Consider the following 16,747-nt stretch of genomic DNA (forward strand, 5'->3'; position numbering starts at 1 on the left):
ATTGAGAATATAGAACCCCAGAGTCAGCCATTCCTTCTGCATTTCAATGTGCCATGGCTAACCTCTTTCCCTCCCACCTCCCACCTTCTGAGTTTCACATGACCACTATTTCTCTATTCTTCAATGAGGCTGGCTTTTCAGTTTACATAAATGAGGGAGGGCCTCTAGTGTTGGTCTTTCTGAGTCTGGCTTATATCACTTAACAAAATGACCTCCGGTCATACCCACACAGCTTCAATCAACAGCATTTCATTCTGTTTATGGCTGGATAAAATTCCATTATAGAACTCTCATATACCACATTCGCTTTACTCAATTGTCTGCTAATGGATACCTTGTTTGCTTTTGTTTCTTGGCTGTTGTAAGGAGTCCTGGAAGAAATACAGCAGCGTGTGCAGATCTCTTCTGCACATGGTTCTGTTTACTTTGGATTTAAACTCGATGGTAGGACCAGTGGCTCCCATGGATTCTGCTCTCAGCTCGGTCAGGAATCTCCATGGTGTTTTCTGCTATGGCCATATTAGTTTACATCTCCTCCCACAGCATGTGGGAGGGCCCCTTTCTTAACGTCCTCATTAGCATTATAATTTTGAATTTCCTAGAGGACCAGTGATACTGACTTTTTCTTTTGGGGAAGGATGAGAGTTTTATTTAATGAGTCAAGTCTCACTATGTAGCTCACAATACTATAGAACTCAGTATGTAGCTCAGGCTGTCCCCAGCCTTGTGGTGTCTCCTGAGTGGTGGAATTACCGTGTATTTAAATTGAACATTTACATGAAATAACTGTTCAGATCTTTAAACCGTTTTTCTTTTCTCCTTTTTCCTTTTGAAATAAGGTCTCATATAGCACAGGCTAGGCTCAACTTGCTATGTAGCCACACATGACCTTGAACTCTTGATCCTGCCTCTACCTCTAAATGTTCATTTTACAGGTGTCTGCCTCTATGCCCCATGCTTTGTTTTCTATGGTCCCTTTGACTTCCCCCCAACATTATATTTCTGATTGATTCTTTGGGAGTTTCACATCATGTACCCATCGCATTCACTTTCCTGTCCTTCCATGTCTGCTTCTCTACCCTTGACCTTCCTTCCTTCTTCTCCTCTCCCCCTAAAAAAAGAAGAAGAAAGAAAGGAAACAAAACAAGTCCATTTTGTGGTATCCATTTACTCACTGGGACATGGTCAGACTCCCGGTGGCCAGCCCCCTAAAGAGAATTGGCTTCTTCCCCATCTGTACCCTTCCCCCCGACCTCCATCTACACCACACCCCTCATCCCTAGCCCCCATTGGCACCAGAAGCCATTAATTGTGGGGAGCTGCACTTCAGCATCATTATCACGGTTTTTGTTTATTTGGGGGGATTTATTTATGTATATAAGTACTTTTGCTCGTATCTACAACTATGTACCATATGCATGCCTGTAGAGGTCAGAAGGCAGCATTGGACACTGTGGAACTGAATGAAGCCTGACAGTTGTAAGCCACCATGTGGGTGCTAGGAACTGACCCTGGGTCTTTTGCAAGAGCATTCAGTGCTCTTAACCATTGGGCCATCTCTCCAGCCCTCTTATCACTCTCTTCAAGAGTTCTCCTTGGTCACTTTCTTTTTAGGTTGATAGAGGTTTTTTTTTTGTTTTGTTGTTTGTTTTTTTGTTTTGTTTTGTTCTTTTTTGAGAGTGGGGTTAGGAGCTTGTCACAGAAACCTTCTCTGTTTTTCTTTCTCAATTGCATGCCCATAGTCATCCATACCACTGCAAAAGTAGCCTGTGGGATCAACAGATCCTGGGCTTCTACACGGTTCCTGGCAATAGCACTGGCCCATGAGCATCCAACCATCATGGCCCCTGAGAGAAGTATGGACCGTGGAGGATTTTCAAGGAAACAAGCCAGTCTTCATCTCAAACACTCAGTTGTTGCTCAGAACCAGGATGACCATAGGGGTGGGCAGTTGGTTTGGAGGCTGACTCCGTATAAGCTCCAGACTGCTGACCACCACTGGGCTGACCCTACTGGGTAATGACCTCTTCCTCAGTCGACCAACCACAGCCTTCCCTCACTCACATTTGTCACAACTGTCATGCCCCTAACTCTAACCTGTCTCCACTGCACACACACTGTTCCATTTCTCCATTTTTCCTACCTCTCCCTCATATATTCATCTGTTGTTGTGGAATTAGAAGCTGCAGTGCGTCACATAGCCCATGTACGTATATGTGTAGACTTATAAATCCCAAATAGCTTTGCATGAAAATGTTCATTGCAACAAGCTGTTGCTCTGGCTCAAGGTTTGTGGTTATGACATCATAGACCACAGCTGAGACTCCTTTTGGATATCCTCGTGTTGCCTAGAGTTGTGGAGATCCTGTGGCACTGGTCCTAGAAGGCCAACTCCTTCCCCTGCTCCCCTGAAAGGTATTGGGATGGACCAACTCAAAGTGCTGGCTCCAGGCCTGGATGGTATCTGAGTTAGCCAGCCCTGGTGGGCTGGCGGTCAGGCAAGCCAGTGGACAGGTATTTTGTTTGTTTGTTTCGTTCAGTATGTTTTCAGTGCAGGATTGTGCTCTCTTCCGTTTCCTGCTCCCTGAGAACTGCTTTGGTTAATCTGGATCTTTTGTGGTTACAGATGAACTTCGGGAAATTTTTATTTCTGTGGGAATAGTTTTGGTATCTTGGTGGGCTTAAACCTATGCATAATTTTGGATAATATGATCATTTTTACAATATTAATTCTTCTGATCTGTAAGCGTGGGATCTATTTTTCCTGTTGCCGTACCCTTTATTCATGCAACAATACCATGTTTATTGCATGTATCTTTCATTTCCTTCTAAAGATTTTTTGGAACAGCATGAATATTTCATTACTTTTATTTTCATCAAGTTACCGGTGCCTAAGATGCTACTGCTACTATGTCTCTGCTGACTCTGTGTCCTTCGACTTCGTCGGATTCGCCTATCAGTTGTAACAACTTTTATTGGAGTATTTACCTTTCTATATAAAATGATGTCAAATCGAAACTCGGATAATTGTGTTCTTTCTTTCCAGTTCTGATGCACTTCATTTCTTCTAGTGTAACTGAGACATTCAATGCCATATTGCATGAGAACAGTGACTGTGGACATCCTTATATACAGATCTTAGAGGAATGATTTTAGCTTTTCCTTGTTTAGTATGGTGTTGTCTGTGAATTTTTCACACCTGGCTTTTAGTATTTTCAGGTATTGTCTGTCCATACATAGCTTAAGTGTTTTTTTTTTTTTAATTATGAAAGACTGTTGAATCTGACCATAGGTTCTTTTTATTTATTGGAGGCGTTCTTATATCTCTGATTCTCCATTCTCCTAAATGAGATGTATTGCATTTATTGATTTACAAGTGTTAAATCTTTCTTACATCTTTGGGATGAATCCCACTTGACTAGACTTTTGTTGTTGATGATGATGGGATAAATTTACTGCTTCGAATGTTTTTACAACAGAGTTTTAGAAATAGCTCCCAGAACACGAGCACCCGTGACATCAAATGTGGAGCGTAGAATGGCTGACTTGGCCGAGGAACCTCTATTGCCAAGATTGCTTCTGAACACACAAGGCCGGAGACATAGAGTTGTAGCTGCGGCCCCCCTGTGTGTCACTTACTTTCTGCATCTCTGTGACAAAATACCAGAGAGAAGTAAATGGGGAAAAGCTTACTTCAGCTCATGGTCTTACAGGGCTTGGTCTATGGTCACTTGGTCCCACACACTTGGGCAGAGCATCATGGAAGAGTGGCATGTAGCAGAGGTGAAGCAGGAAGGAGAGAGAAGAGGAATGGGGAATGGTGGTGCTTGGCTGACGGTCTCTCTTTGCCCTCAGCCCAGGGGCTGGTACTCTCCTTATTCATGGTGGGTTTTCTCCCTTCAATTAATCTCCTCTGAAAATGCCTTCACTGATATCCCCAGAGATGCATCTGACCAATTGCTTGGCTCAAACTGATGATGTAGAGTAGCTATCCTAAATCTGGTCCCTGCCAACCGGACATCCCAATGCACGAGCCTGTGAGGACATTTCACATTCAAACTATTAACAGTGTAAGTGATCAGCCCGAGGAAGCTGAATTGTTCGTGTACATCCTTGAGCTGCTGCTGGTTACTGGGAAACCAATCATCCTGCCGTGCTGGCATCTTGCCACACTCTGCAGCCCTCTCAGAATTACGTTTTGAGAACACAACTTCCCTTCTGTCAGAGGCAATTAAAGAGCTCATGACTGACTGAATAGAAACTACACAGGTATTTTAAATTTTTTAAAAAACACTAGGAGCATTTGTATTTCAAAAATATTTCAGGCATTCATATGTTAATTGGAGTCATCTTCTGTTTTCCCAGTTTCTTTCCATTCACAAACTGAGACGTCAGTAGCAGCACCAGTTACACAGGTTCTGCTTCTATCTCTTTGCCACTGTAGGAGTGTGAGCGCATCATGGACACTATCCTGTTATTGTTTTTTAAAAGGCACACGTCTTTATCTGAAGTCAGTGAGAAACTTGTGGACTGCACACTGATGGCGAAGGATGGGGTTTGATTGGCACAATCAGGATCTCATGTTGTCTCACTCATGCCTTTTCTCATATCTGCCTCAACGTGGGAATTCTGGAGCTCTCACATTTTATGAGATTTCCCTCCTCTTTATTGGTATTTCAGGATAGTAGAGTGGAGCCTCTCATCCATTAATCTCAGACGCCTTCATCCTCTCTGAATGACACTTGAGTACCACATTGCTTTGGGGAAGTGTTGCAGAGTTGTGAATTTAGCAGAGAACAGAGTGACCAAGTTAATGGTTCTAAGACTCCTTCCCTTGCATAGAATTGGGTTTCCCCATCAGTTTTTTAAAATGATACCTCATAGAATCAAAGAGCCTTTCTTCATTTCTGCCCAAGCTATTTCCCTGCCTCTAAAGAGTACCTGAATGTTGTCTCCATGGTTTCCCCTAGAGTGGACCAAGGAGGAATCTGTTTTGCTTAGGTCTCTTGATGCCATGGTTGTCACAATGTGCAGGTGTCAGTTGTCTTGTTGCTGCCACAAAATTCCTGGCAATAATCAATTTAAGAAAGAAAGGGATTATTTTGGCCTACAATTCAAGAAGACACATTCTATCATGCAGGAAAGACAAGGCCCCAAGGGAAGGCCAGCTAGGCACAATGTATCCAAAGTCAAGAAGCCAAAGGTGAATAGGAAAGCAGGGGAAGACTGTAAAATCTGAAACCCAGTCTCCAGTGATCTACTTCTTTTTAGCTCCATTCTACCTCTTAGAGCAGTGGTTTTCAACCTTCCTAATGCTGCAGCCCCTTAATACAGTCCCTCATGTTGCCATGACCCCCGCTCCAACCACAAAATTATTTAGTTGTTACTTCATACCTGTAATTTTGCTAGTTGTGAATCATAATGTAAATAATATAAATATATGATATGTAGGATATCTGATATATTAGCCCCAAAGAGGTTACCACCCACAGGTTGAGAACCACTGTCTTAAGGATTCCACAACCTTCCAAATACTGCCACAGAGATCAACTGCTCAAGCTGTGGATCCATGGGGCATGTTTCACATTCAAACCATAAAACTAGTCAACCATAACAGACTTTATCACTGCAGAGTGGTGTTATGAGTTCCAGGATAACGGGTCCTGGGCATGGACTTCAATTGTCAGTTTGAGAGTTCTAAGGGTATAATCATGTCTAGGTACTCTTCTAAAACTCTGGTTTAGGTATCTATTGTACCAATAAACAGAAAAAAATAGAAAATACGGCCGAGGAAAAGAGCTAACCTTTTGGAAGCAGATGGAGTTTGGTGTCAGCATAACCACTGGTTGGCTGATGGCCAAAGACAAGCCTTCTACACACTGCAATCCGACAAACTTTAATGATTTATGTGCTTGAAATATAGACACTAAGCCTATTTGCATGAAGTGACAGGAAAGTAAACAGAGCCGGAGCACATTAGTGTGATGAGTTTTCTGATAAAGGTAAGTCCTTGAAGGCATAAAACAAAGGTGTTTAACTTAGTCCCTTCTGCTGAGTGCCTCTTACATGCCAAACATGGAAATGCTTTACATACAGTTTAATCTTCCCTATAACATTAGTACACATTCAGTTTGAAGCCAAGAAACCAAACAAGGCAATGATGTTACCATCAAATTTGAGCTCCACTTTTACTGGCATTCTTTTTCTTGCTGTCTGTCATGATGTAAGGCCACAGCAGCGACTTTCTGACATACAACTTAGCTGGAATTGGAACTACACTTGGTGCAATTCACTGTCCTTGGCCAGGACAAAGAAAGAGGACTGATCATAACAGACTTCTGAGCAAATTGCTTGGTGGCAAGTTGTGATGCCAAAGCCACAAAAAAAGAAGGCAAAAGTAGCTCTAATAGAAATATTCTTTGCCGTGGCCTCAGGTCGTATGGTCTAAACGTTTGCACGGTTTGGTTCTGTTTTTGTCACAGGGTCCAAGTTCCATGCTCTAAGCAGAAATATGTGGCACATTTTGTACAAAGCAAATATGTGCCCAACAAAGCATAGGGGCTGAACCTCCAGCCAGACGATTGCTACAAATATGTAGTCACTTACCAGGCAGAACTCAGCCACATGTGTTTCCAATGTGAAAGGCACTCTGGGTGCGTATGCATCACATGTACACATGGGACTTATTTCACTGTCAATACAGTATCAAACAGAGAAGATAGAGAATGCAAGTTATTGCCTTTAAGTGAAGGCCTCTGTTAATTTATTTATTTTTTTGTACTCATTCAAAGCAGACAAACACAAAATCCAATAAACTGTCTACAGTGCAAGGTTAACAGACTAGCCAAAGCCTAGATCCCAGGGATTTTGAAGGTTTTTGCTTGCTTAGCAACACTCTAGTGACTTTTCTAGGTTCCTGTTCCCAACAGCCTGGAATTGTTGGTGGGGGGACCCACAAGGTGTTCTATTACGACTGCTGTCCTTCAAGAGGGACATTTTTCTTGCATCATGCATGGACATATATCAACAAGATGATAATCAAGTTGATCATCGTTGTGTACAAATGTAGTTGCCGAAACACTGAAAAAATCCAGCAGAGAGCAGGCCTGGGGTTGATAGAAATGAAGTCACTCATGACTGTTTTCTTGCCTCCTTTGTGCCTTTCCATTTCTGATGTCCTACCTCCATCCCTTGTGTCCCAGCTCTTGTGGCTGGTGCCCTTTAAGAGAACCATCGAGATGCAATTTAAAAATAAACGTAAAGCAAGTAAACTCTGATGGCCTCCACACCCAACTGTCTATGTAATTGTCTGCCTGTTTATGTCCCTCTGAAGACTGATCATGGATTCTATGGACGAATAGTCTACTAAGGAAGAAACTGTCAACTGCAGTTCCTGATTTGAACAGCTTTGTGGGGCCTTGCTTCAGCTCTGCCAACTGCGTCCCACCCTACAATTCCTTATACGTATATTGAAGCTGTTCACAGTGTGTAAACCTCAGCATGTGGGTAGCTAAGGAAAGAGCCTGGGCTGCATTGTAAGTTCCAGATCAGCCTGGAGAGGGATGAGTGCTTGATCCAAAGTCACCTCTGTGCAGTGAGTTTGATTTAAACCAAGTAGCTGATGCTCTAGATACCGTGCCTCTGCTCTCTGTTGACTGGTTTCATCCTCCTCTGGGCTGAGCTCTTCCTTTTTCTGGACTCTCATGGGATGCATACTTCGGCTCTCTGTACCCATACTTGGACGCCTTACTGCTTCGCCTGGCTCTCAAATAGCTTTCCTCCACAGCTTAGCACCGTGCATCTCCCATGTGGCCACTCCCTCCTGTACCACAGGATGACTTTATATTTCATTAGCCCTCTTGGAGGTTCCAATTTTTCTTCCTATAAAATCACAGCAAGGACCCAAAATATAACTTAAGGGCTTTTCCATTCTCTCCTTTTGTGTATCAGCGCAAGCTGTTAGGTTTTCCTTTCTAATTCTGTAGCAATTGGCTGCTGTGTCTTTTACAGCTTCATGTGTGTACATAAGTTGGGGAGCAGACCTGAGATCAGTAAAGGAGCCATTGATTGCCCCGGAGAGCAGGCTTTGTTCTGTCTATGATGGATCCAGGGTGAAGTTCTTGCTCTGTTTCTTGTGTGACCAAGGGCAAGTTATGGAGTGATTTTGCCTAATCTTCCATTTCCTCATCTATAAATGTTTCCTCACAAAGCAGTTGAGTGGATTATATAAGCCTCTGGTGCATTGTCTAGCCTACAGTACAAACTCAAACCGTTACCTGATGTTACTGTTTCAACACCATTAAAGAGCTTTTTATAAATACACTAGATTGAGTTCCTACAGTAATCATCTACAAAAAGAACAAGATGTCCTAGGGCCTCCGGGGTGCTGGAGACACAAAGATCGAAAAACACTCTGAAGCCCAAGCCTGGCAGTTTCCTATGAGTGGGCTGAGTGAAGTAGACAGACTGAGTCTTAGCCGCTCACTTATAAGTGGGGATGTTAATCTTAGCCCCAAGGGGATGAGCAAGGGGAACATTTCCTTATCATCGACTGAAAGCCACAGAAGACACCCCCATATTAAAAGACAGATTAATCAGTAAATAAACATTAATTTTGTTTACTTCAAGTTTTCTGTGACATGAAAGCCTTGGGCAAAGAAGATGCAAAGGCCCACGGAGATGTCTAATATTAAATTTAGGCTTATTGGGGAGATAGATAGCCATGTAGAAATGTGACTGAGCGAAAGGTATGAATCACTGGTAATAGGCTGGGGGTGGGGGTACCCCAAAGGGCCTGCCTGTTCAAATCCTTCTTGGGTTCTGTTTGTAGAATTCATTTCTCTCATGTATGGGACAGGCCATTGTCATATGAAGGCATTCAATAGAGAAAGAACAAGGTCAGAGGGTGCCTTTCCCAGGTTTGATGGCTTGTATTGGAAAGGAAGAATTCTGGCTTTTATAAATTAGTCTGGAATAGACAGAAGGGCAGAGAGCAGGGCAGGGTGGAGTCAGAAAAGCTTTGTTCTGAGTCACCTTCAAAGCACCCAGCAGGTGCCATACTGTGAGGTTTTGTGTTCTTAGCTTCAACGCCCTATAGGTGGTTGGGTAAATTCAATGCTCTGATGAATTCAGAAAGTGTTTATTGTTGTTGCAAAGGCTTGCTGTGGTTCACATTTGAGGATTCCTGCTTGCTGTTTTGGGGGCTTCAGCTCTGTAGTATGCAGGCAGGCTTGCTCTCACATCTTAGCATAGATCTGAGGGGAGAACAACAGAGAATAATTTTAAGTCTACATAGATGATCTCATGTTTGAAAATATTAGAAGGGCAGAGGTTTTGTGACAACAGCGTGATCTAAACGAGGATGCAGGAGAAACTGAAAGCCACATTCAGGTTTCTTAAAAAGAAAAAGAAAAGAAAACAAAAAACCCTAAATTCTCCAGTTTTCACTTTATGATTAGTAAAAACTCAGTTTAAAAATAAAAAATATCATAAAATCTAGCCTTCCAGTTAGCATTTTTTCTAATATCTGCCCAATAGTTACCTGGCAGTAGCCGGGTATGCCTGGCTAGCTATAAAAGGGACTCTTTGGTCCTGCTCACTCTCTCTGCCTCTCTTTCTGCCTCTCTCTCTGCCTCTCTGCCTCTCTGCCTCTCTGCCTCTCTGCCTCTCTGCCTCTCTGCCTCTCTGCCTCTCTGACTCTCTGACTCTCTGACTCTCTGACTCTGACTCTTTTTCTCCCCCTAACCCCCTTTTCTCTCCCTTTCCCCCTACCACCTCTCCCTCCACATGTTCTTGGCTGGCTTCTCCTCCTCTCTCTCTGTCTCTCTGTCTCTCTCTCTTTGTGTGCCTCTACTCCATCTCAACTCCCCTTCCCATGCCCTAAATAAACTCTATCCTACACTATACCCATTGGTATATGGCTGGTACCGTAGGGGGAAGGGATGCCTCAGCATGGGCCGGCAGAGGCACCTTCTCCCACCTCACTATACCACCCTCTACAAAGCATATCCTGGCTCTCTCTCTGTCTCTCTGTCTCTCTGTCTCTCTGTCTCTGTCTCTCTCTCTCTCTCTCTCTCTCTCTCTCTCTCTCTCTCTCTCTCTAAAACACAATACTTCCTACCACCCAATCCCTATGACCTCTTTCATGATCTGGTTCTTTGGCACAGACCCAGCTTATTCCTTCTCTGCTAGAACAAGGAGTTAGGCATAGGTAAGTGTGAAATGAACTAAACTCTTTTGGTGTACTTAAAGGGACTGGAATGTGACTCTTTGATGCCATGAAAACCATAGATGGCTTCACAGAAAACCCTGACTGTCACTGAGTATACCGATAATAACTGTGAACAATCTGAAAGGTGGTTCCCAAGCCAACAGAGTATTTCCATGTTTATCCACATGTATCATCAAGTGTGTAAGGCAGACTAATGGTCTTCCAAAGATGTCAGTAAGAGAAACCCAATCATCTGCGACATCACCTTTCCCAGAAATAAAAAATTTGCCAAGAAAGGCTTGAGGTAGGAGAAACTATCAAGATCATATGGTCTAATGACGCAGAATTTTAAAGGTAGAGAACATTACTGAGTGGCACAGAGCTAGAAGGTGGATAGAGTGAAAAAGCTTTACCATCGCCGACACTGAAGATGGAGGGAGGCATCCATAGACCCAAGGTGCAGGAAACCTCAAGACAGGGAAAGACCTGGAAATGGATTCTCCCCAAGAGTCTCCAGATGGAAATATAACCTTGGCATTTCATCTTACCAGCTGCCGTTGAGTCTACAGAGCTTAAGGTAGAGAAGTGGCTTAGTGTGCCTTGGCTAAACTGAAATATGTGTGATGGTCTGTGATCACAGCAGAAAGATTAAAAAAAAATTAAAGTTCTAATATTTACCTGGTTTCAGAGTATGGCATCTAAGATTTTGAAATCTTGGGAGGACATATTTTCTTTCAAATTATTGTGGAAATAGACAGTTAGACACAGAGTAAAGCATAGACTGCCTGCCCTGCTGTGTTAGACCCTCCTCAGTCATCAACCTTCCTGAGTACAGAGACAACCTCTCCAGACTGTTTCTTTCTGAAACTACTAATTGTAGCAATGGTTGCTGGAAGGGAAATCTGCCCCACCTGAGAAATCTATATTTCATTTGTATTCCCAATTAGAATTTTTCTGCGTCTAGAACGTTAGATTAAAAGCCATCCTCTTCTAGAACATTTGTAGGTAAATGTTCCCAAGGTTTTGAACACTTGAGTTCAGAGTTGCTCACTTAATCGGATTCTCTCTTCTATGTGAGTAAACTGGGTTTCCCCAAAATATTGAGACTTTTCATTTTTGATGTGTTGAAGTGCTGTGACTGTATTGTCTTCTGTGGTGTTTGGTACTGTATAGTCTCTTCAGAATGAAGGTTAGCATTTTGAGGGGAAAAAAAAACCTTATAATTCTTTCCTTCTTGTTTATTGGTGTGTGTGTGTGTGTGTGTGTGTGTGTGTGTGTGAACTTTTATTAGAACATTGTTGAGTGTCCCCATTATTTTCTTTTAAAATGTACCACCTTCTTGGTTTTCATTTTTCTTTTACTTCAACTTTGTCCTTTCTTCTATCCCTTGAAGAATCTTTGAATCCCTTTGGCTTTATTTGTTTTATTTATAGCTATAATGAAATATTCAATACAGGTTGAAGGGACTCTAGCCAGCTTGCAAGTATGACTCTGTCAGGCATTGCCCTTCTTCAGGATTCCCTCTGTCTTGATGAAAAACCTTTAGATTACATTCCTAAAGCTAGCAACCAAGGTCTATTCCCTTACTTGGCCACTTCTTCCTCCTAAGGCTGACCACCAAGGTCCAGCTGCAGTGGAAACTTAAGGGTTCTGTGGAAAGTCAGTTGGATGGTGTTATGCTGGGGCAAACACTTGAAGGGAAGTTTAGCTGAAGTGGACACAGGTGAAAGGTTAAGGCAAATTCATGAAGGAACATTTGGCTGAAGCAGACACAGGAGAGAGGATGTTCTGCTAAAGCAAGCACGTGAAAGGACACACGATGAAAGATCCTTTGCTAATGACACACATCTATTGGTTCTCCTCACATTGTGTAGTTGAGTTGCATTTGTCAGGACTTCATAGGGAGAAACACACCAAAAAACATGAGGTGGTGTGCTGCAGTTTCTTGCCGCTTCCTCAGATTCAGGCTGATTGGCAGGCAGAGTGAGATGAGACAGACACACGTGCTGATGCGAGACCCATGGAGGACACATGATGTTTGGAGGGTATATAGAAAAGAATTGATGGACAGTGACAGAGGGCTGAGCTAGGCTTGCTTATAGAACTAGTTGTGCAACACTTGTGTGGTCTTGCCTCTGTGCTGACCTTCGCTTCCCTGAGAGAGGCACAGCAAAGAACTTCTGGCGACCCTCCTGGTCCCTCCTGCTGACGGGAACTGAGATTGAGGCCTGGCTGTCTCTGCTAGGTTGTGCCACAGCTACTGATTGGTGATTCATATTTGCTATCCCGACTCTACCAAACTGGACTGTTGGTGTATCCATGAGGTGTTTGTGAATGGATCAAGCTGCTGCTGCTAACCTGTGAACTGAACTGCTGATTTCCAGACAACATAGATGGGAATTGCTCCAAGGAACCTTTTTAAACAGGCTATCTTCCCCTGTATCCTTTCTTTTCCACTACCTCTGGTGGGTGGTGGGCTACAAAGGAGGTTAAAGAACCATCATTAAAAAAAGGCACTTGAAAAAATTGAAGTTATGTCCAGCTATTAAGGTATTGAAGCCCAGCAATCAAAAGTCCCCTTTGGCCCACCTAATTAATATGCCCAATTAGAATTAAACACCTCCTCCTAATACAGGGTTCCCCCTCTCCCTTTATAAAGTGTCATTTGCCTATGGGCCACGTCTATCTCTCCAGTGTCAGTTGGTGTCCTCCAGGACAGATACCCCTTTCCTCTCTCCCTTGTCTCCTTCTCCTCCTTCCTCTTCCTCTGTTTCCTCTTATCCCTGCCCTCTGTCCCTCGAAGACAAATAAACCTCCTTTGTGCTGAGAACTTGGTCTTGGGGTCCTGAGCCGACGCTGAGGTTCTCTGTACAAGCAACTTTACTTTTGAGTAGGGTCAGGGAGAGAAGAAGGGGGAAGGGGGAAGAGAGAGAGAGAGAGAGAGAGAGAGAGAGAGAGAGAGAGAGAGAGAGAGAGAGAGAGAGAGAGAGAATGAACTTTGGCTCATAGTTGATTGAAGACACGTACTGTTGCCCTTCTTGCTGGCAGAGACATGAGGTAGCTCAGGACATCTGTCAGGAGACAGGGTGGCACATGCATCTGTGTGTCTAGTCTCTCTCTTCTTACAAAGCCACTAGGATTTCATCAGGAGATACTAATGGCTTTATCTTATCTTAGAAATCCCCTCTGATAACTGATAGCCATTGTAGCCAGGTTCCATTTTCACCCTATCAATAACTCACAAAGATGACTAGATTGCAATGCAGCCCTGGGAAGAGAAATCGTATCCAAACCTAACAGCCCTGGTCTTGATTTCTCTTTCCCCCAACTCTTCATTTTTCTCCAGTGTATGGTGAACTTTTGTTTCTTTATATTTTAAATGAAGAATGATGCCAGTTAATATAGGGTGACAGTGTGGAGTTGATCTCTCTACAGCATAGAAAGAGCGAGCATAGGTTCTGTGTTTGTAGATACAATATGTGTCTAGGGATATCCTTCACTTTAGATTGCATGGCTAAAGAATGTCACACAGTTTAGTGGCCCCAGTTTTCCAGTAAAGAGCATAACTGAGTCACTGGAGATGATTAAGCTCCATCCAGACTGAAATCTCAGTCTCTTTAGGGCTCAAATTTCCAATATCATTTCTCAATATCTCTGTGTGGGCGGTAACATGGCTCAACCCAAGCTGGGTGGCACTTCTTTATTCAGTTGTAGACAAGTTTGAATCAGTGTTTAAAGACTAAAGAATCTGGATTCCAAATGCTGTGGGCAATGGTAACAACAACAAAACACAACTGCTCAGGGAGAGTAGAACACACAGAGATACACATGCATGCACATATGTGCACACACATGTGCACACACAGGCACAAGCACATGCACATATACACAAGCACACATGCATATGTGAGCACACACATGAGTACACATAAGCATGTATGTACTTATACAAGCACACATGCACACACATATGTGAACACACATGCATGTACACATAAAGCAAAGATATCATTATCCATATTCAGGGTGAATCTTTCCAAGTTGATAACTAACATTAACTACCAAAGAATCTCTTAAAAGGTGATTAAAATTAAGTGATGTCACTAGGGCGAGCTCTAGCCTAGTATGAACAGTGCCGATATGAGGATCAAGATCTAGATATATACATTGCCAAAACCACATGACAATAGAGGGGAAAGGTGAGCATCTATTAGCCAAGGCGAGGCATCAACAGAAAGCCCAGGGTTTTCCTCGTTGTTACAGATAACTATAACCAGGCCTGCGATTTCTTGAGTTTATACTATATGCCAGGTTGCAGTCACATTGTGCTAAGGATTGCAAGTATTATCTCATTTGACGATCCAGGCACACTGTAGATAGGAGAGCCGTTATTACTCACGCTTTGCACAGAAGTGTCTTCATAGAACTTCTAGCCCCCCAAATTGTAAATTTGTATTGTTGTTACTAGGCTGTCAAACCTGTGGCACAGTGTCATGAGACACCCCTAGCAAAATGACACATTTTCGCTCTTAGGGCTTTTATAAATGAGTTTCCGCTTATACTTCGTTTCTATGATTGTGTATGACTTGGAGCTTTGTCCTGAAGCTAAAGCTTTTGAACTGATCTTCTTGTCTTGGCTCTTTTGCGCTGCTATGTCATAGACTCATAGATGGTGTGGCTTCCAAACAGCAGACAGTTATTCCTCACAGCTCTGGACCAATGAAATATCACCACAGAATGAAATATCTGTGGTGTCCAAGGGTCTCCTATCGGGTTATCAGTGGCCAATGTTTTGCTGTATTGCCTTACGGCAGAGGAGGCAAAGGTGCCACAAGGTCCTTTTGGTTAGTGTGTTAGCCTTGTGTGTGCAGAGGGCTCATTTGCATGAGTCTTCATCCCGCAAAGGCCTGACCTCCAAAGTTGGCCATGTTGGAAGTTAGGTTTCAATTGATGTGGGGCCCTCATTCAGCCTTCGGCAGTTCAGGCTAATGAAGGATATAAGAAGGTAAAGTAGCAAGCCCAGGCTTCCCTCATTATCACAGATAACTGTAGCCAGGCCTGCAATTTCTTGAATCTTTACTATGTGCTGGGTCACGGTCACATTGTGCTGAGGATTGGGCAAGTATCATTTCATTGAATGATGCAGGCACACTCTAAGGAGAAGAGCTGTCACTGTGCACACTCTGCCCATCAGAAAACTTAGCCACAGCAAAGTCATACTGACCAATTGGCGGACACTCTAATGACTGAGGAAATTCAGCCCAGATGCATGTTCTTGGTGAGGTTTTTATAAAGCTTCAATTTTTGAAATATTTGCTCTCATGTTTAACAGTTCTTTCAAGGAAGCAGTTATAACTGAAAATTTGAGGCAGCCTGTCATCGGGACGGTCCCTACTGCTAAATTAATTGCTAATCTATTTTCTTTAGCACTTGGCACCCTCGCTTGGAACGTAAATTGGACAGATTTTCATAATGTTGCTTTTGATTGACACTGCTGGCTTAATGGTGCGGATAAGTGGAAGGAATTAGGAAGCTCCCACTTATCCTTCATCTACTTCAACAGATCCCCATCTGTGAGTGGATACAGTCCTCCCGCCCCAAGGACATAGGAAGCGCACAGTCTCTGTGACCGGGAGAATCTGTTTGGCTTCTTTTTGGCCAGCTTCATGGCTCTCTAACCACAGACGCAATTAAACTGCTCTGGTCGCACAGCTCCTTGACATGCAGCTCTGCTCTTCATTGCCTTTTGTCTCGATGTCTTTTCAATTTCACAGTCCCTTACATATATCCTATTTCCAGTAAGGCTTGAATTTTGAAGTTTTAAGATTAAAAAAAATATATGTGTAGCCCCTGGCAATGGGCAAAGAGACACCTTGTTTGTGATGTTCTTAGATCAGTCAGGGGGAGAGCAGGTACCAGTCTTTTGCTCATCCTAGCCTGATGCCTGGCTTGGTGGTCAAAACTGTCTTATGCCTAGGATTCCAAATCAAATCAAATCAAATCAAATCAATCAAATCAAATCAAATCAATCAAATCCAATCCAGGTGGTACAGCACAGGAGGAGGAAGACAGAGACCTGAAGACTGCTGTGCGGGCCACAGACATGCTCCAGTGCATAGCATAGGTATGCCACAGACACCCACTCGCTGCCACAGCATGCAGTGCTGATAAAAGATCTCACCCAGGAGCCATCCATCGGTGTGGCCAGCCTGCAGTGGGAGCCACCACAATGTGTGAGTATGAGGTGATCAGATGTGAGACAAAGAGAGAAATGGAGCAGCTTGAGCCTTATGAAGAGAGATGGAACTGGAGACTCAAGGGTGGAGAGGAGAAGCCTGGTATGAGTGGCCAGCCCTGCCACCTGGAGCCCTGGTGAGGTCCCAGCCTGAGATGTTGCTGAGGAGCATGAGCTCTGGAGAATTAGCCCTGCCCCTCATCAGCTTGGTAGAGCAGGCTCTGTACCTTTCCTGGGCTTCACAGTAGAGCTGGCCCTGGTGGAGGGAGTACAGGCGAGCCAGCTCCGAGGACTACTCACCT

At 43.5% G+C, this 16,747-nt stretch overlaps 1 long non-coding RNA gene and 1 other non-coding gene across 2 annotated transcripts; both read left to right on the forward strand.

Moving 5' to 3' along the window:
* The first annotated feature begins 2,370 nt into the window (after positions 1-2,370).
* Positions 2,371-3,024, forward strand: LOC116080650. Its single transcript, XR_004114517.1, has 2 exons — positions 2,371-2,514; positions 2,882-3,024. It is a non-coding gene; the product is annotated as an uncharacterized LOC116080650 (long non-coding RNA).
* Positions 3,025-16,055: 13,031 nt separating this feature from the next.
* On the forward strand, positions 16,056-16,196 carry LOC116081322. The gene has a single exon (XR_004114821.1). It is a non-coding gene; the product is annotated as a small nucleolar RNA SNORA48 (small nucleolar RNA).
* The last annotated feature ends 551 nt before the right edge of the window (positions 16,197-16,747 follow it).

This window comes from Mastomys coucha, unplaced genomic scaffold, assembly GCF_008632895.1.
Source record: "Mastomys coucha isolate ucsf_1 unplaced genomic scaffold, UCSF_Mcou_1 pScaffold6, whole genome shotgun sequence".
Lineage (NCBI taxonomy): Eukaryota > Metazoa > Chordata > Mammalia > Rodentia > Muridae > Mastomys > Mastomys coucha.